Source organism: Triticum aestivum, chromosome 2B (assembly GCF_018294505.1).
Source record: "Triticum aestivum cultivar Chinese Spring chromosome 2B, IWGSC CS RefSeq v2.1, whole genome shotgun sequence".
Classification (NCBI taxonomy): Eukaryota; Viridiplantae; Streptophyta; class Magnoliopsida; order Poales; family Poaceae; genus Triticum; species Triticum aestivum.
In genome coordinates, this window is record NC_057798.1 from 21,883,034 (window position 1) to 21,886,528 (window position 3,495).

Below are 3,495 nucleotides of genomic sequence, written 5' to 3' on the forward strand. Positions count from 1 at the left end.
TCCACGACTATATAAGGGATGTCTTCTACCTCTAGTTGACTACCTCTTCCACCTCTAAGCTCCATTGTTGCTCCAAGCTCCATTTTCGCTCGATCTCTCTCCCTAGCCAATCAAACTTGTTGATTTGCTCGGGATTGGGTGACAAGGGCCCGATCTACACTTCCACCAAAGGATATTTGATTCCCCCACTTATCCCTTGCGGATCTTGTTACTCTTGGGTGTTGAGCACCCTAGATGGTTGAGGTCACCTCGAAGCCATACTCCATTGTGGTGAAGCTTCGTGTTGTTGTTGTTGTTGTTGGGAGCCTCCGATTGTTGTGGAGATTGCCCCAACCTTGCTTGTAAAGGTTCGGTCGCCGCCTTCAAGGGCACCAATAGTGGAATCACGGCATCTCGCATCGTGTGAGGGCGTGAGGAGAATACGGTGGCCCTAGTGGCTTCTTGGGGAGCATTGTGCCTCCACACCGCTCTAACGGAGACGTACTTCCCCTTAAAAGGAAGGAACTCCGGTAACACATCCTCGTCTCCACCGGCTTCACTCTTGGTTATTTCGTGCCTTTACTTTCGCAATCTTACTTATTGTTACATCTCTTGTTTGCTTGTGTGCTAGTTGTTATTGCATCATATAGGTTGCCCACTTAGTTGCATATCTAGACAACCTATTTGTTGCAAAGTTTAATTTGGTAAAGAAAAGCTTAAAAATTGTTAGTTGCCTATCCCCCCCCCCTCTCTAGTCAACCATATCGATCCTTTCAGTGCTGATACAGTATATTGTGATATACAATATATGATGACAACAATAATCATGTTCTTATTAGAACATCATAAATGGACATAAATAAATAGATCACTAAGAAGACTAAGGGACTAAATGTATAGTCTCCAAACATGTCAGTTGATGCATATTCAACCATCATGCTCTCCATGCTCATAGGGTCTCGTGACAGCTTGATGGTGTCCGGTTGAGGGTTTGAAGTGAGTTTCAAACCATTACCCTTGAGGTCCTTTGCATCCCGGTGGCGTGTCTTGGATTGCACGCGCTATCCCATAGGATGCAAGACTGATCTTAATGTCCATGACCCGCTTAAGTAAGTTGTGGTCATTGAGGGCAAGTGCCTCAAATTGTTAGGCATCAATTACTTATAGGGGCAAGCCAGAGATAATTAATTTACAAGAAATAAATTAAAAACCATCATGATTTTGTAGTAAGAATGCAAAAATTTGACTCAAGTGTATAACTTGAAAATGCTCAACCTCAATTATGGGAACATAACACATTGAAGATCATACAGATCTCACAGTAATAGAGATAGTCTGCACATGGGCAGAAGATCCAACTCATTACCTTATGTTTTCCTAATATAATGAGGGAGATGTTATTGTCAAAAATTTACAAGTTTGTTGTGCGGGAGAAGTCAATCTCGACCGCTGTATGTATTTGCAAGAAATTGAAAATCTCAATTGCAAATAGATGTATTATTCTCGACATGTGTTTAACATGGAAATAGATACATCATAGAAATATTCCGGAATACTGTGTACTCAACAGAGAAACAGTACTGCAGAGGTACTGAATTTATCTTTGCAAGAGATTAAAAATCTCTATTGCAAATGGACATAATTAATCTCAACACGTGATAAGCGTGGAAATGTATTACATCAACTTAAGATCTGGAATACATATCGGTACTCAACAGAAAAACACTACTATTGTAATGAATAGTAATGATGTTGCAAACTTGATGTTCAAGTAAAAACCTTGAATTGTATTGACCTCAAATTAAATGAGATGATCTTGTATCAAGTTGCAAGATAATTCAGCAAAGTGAAATAATATTTTGTGAGAGAAAATTAATTTCAATCACAATGAGGTTGTTTTGCGAGAAAATAATAATTCTCAATCGCAAATATATATTGTTGTGCGAGAAAATTTAATCTCAATCGCGGGAAACATGTTCTAAAGAATCTGATATGTAGTAAACACATTGAACATGTCAAGTATCAACATACGCATATTTCCGGAATTTTAAAACTCAACAGAAAAAGGGTTGAGAATGCAAAGTCCAAGGAGCCAGATGGCTCGATTGTAAAATAGAGTAAAGTGTAGAGCTAAACTGCAAAGATTCGTAAGCCTGAGGATCGAATCAGAATTTACTTGGACGTATTTAGCATTAAGATAAAGTCAGAGGACTAAATCCAGAAATGGTTGAAAGGATAAGATTTCCTTTCTTCCTCCTGTGCGGATATGAAATTCCCAATGGGGAATTTTCTACGCCACAGCCATTCGAGATGGGCTCCGCCGGCGGAAGGGGCCGCTGCTTCCGTCGCGGGAGGGGCCGCTGCTGTGGCCGCACCGTCGTCTCCGCTTCTGGGAACCATGCCGGAGGAAGCCTCGCGACGGGCTCGGGCCTGGCCAGCGCCGGGTGCAGGCTGCACTCTGCCAGGCGGAGGGAGAGCCTGCTCCGTCTCCGCCACGGCTGGCCGCACCTGGAGGAGTGGGGTCAGCGGATAGCGCCGCACCCCAGGGCAGAGGTTCACCACGTCGTCGAGTAGGAGCCGCGGGAGCGAACTGCGCCGAAGGCGCCGCTGCAATCTCCACCGCAAGTCGTGATGGGGAGGGCGCATCACATTTGACAGAGTGCGGGAACGCCGCGTGTCTCCGTCGTAGTGGCCGGCGAGTACGCCGAGGCTGGGTTCTCCACCGCGCCTGCTACTGCATGCGTCCTCGACGAGCAAGTTGCTTCTGCATTGATGGCGAGACGGTTAGCGGCACCGGCCGCTAGTTACAACGTAATGGAGATTAGGAAATTATACAAGGTAGTTACTTCCCTTTGCATCATTGGTTGTTTTCGTTGATGTGCCTGAACGAGGAAATGCTCCAGAAATCACTCATTGAATCAACAGATCATGACGCCCACGCGCGCAACCGGGCGGCCGGGCGCGGAGGGCGCGCGTCCGGTGGCGCGGACGGGCGCGGCGCGACAGGGTGGCGGCCGAGCGGACGGGCGCGACCGAGGCGCGGGGCGGCCGGCGCGATCAGACGGCGATGGCGCGAGGCGCGGTGTGGCCGGGCGGAGCCGACCACGGCCTGGCTCGGGCGGGCGCGGTCGCGGAGGCTGGGGAGCGGTGCCGACGCGGCTAGGGACGGCCACGGCGCTGGCGGGCGTTGCCACGGTGGGATCTACAGGCTCATACCTTATCTGTTCTTGATTCTCCAATGCTCTTGGGCTTGACTCCTAATCCAATCGCTCCAAGGCAGCGATACACCTGTAGATGGAGATCGCCGGAGTTGCTCCACGACGTTGCCGCTTTCATGTTTCTTCGTTCTCGCTGTTGAGCGCCGATGGAATCGCTCCGCGGGAGCGTGCTGATAACGTGTTTTGAGTAGAACGAGAGAGACGAGAGACAAATGATTCAAGTCACTTATTCCATTGACGATCAAGGGAACAGACGCGAACGAAGAGATGTGTCCGTTCGCAGGGGCGTGAGAGTGGG

At 48.0% G+C, this 3,495-nt stretch overlaps 1 long non-coding RNA gene across 1 annotated transcript; it reads left to right on the forward strand.

Moving 5' to 3' along the window:
- The first annotated feature begins 2,265 nt into the window (after positions 1 to 2,265).
- On the forward strand, positions 2,266 to 3,223 carry LOC123040067 (uncharacterized). The gene is made up of 2 exons (XR_006418045.1): positions 2,266 to 2,817; positions 2,905 to 3,223. It is a non-coding gene; the product is annotated as an uncharacterized lncRNA (long non-coding RNA).
- Positions 3,224 to 3,495: the final 272 nt, after the last annotated feature.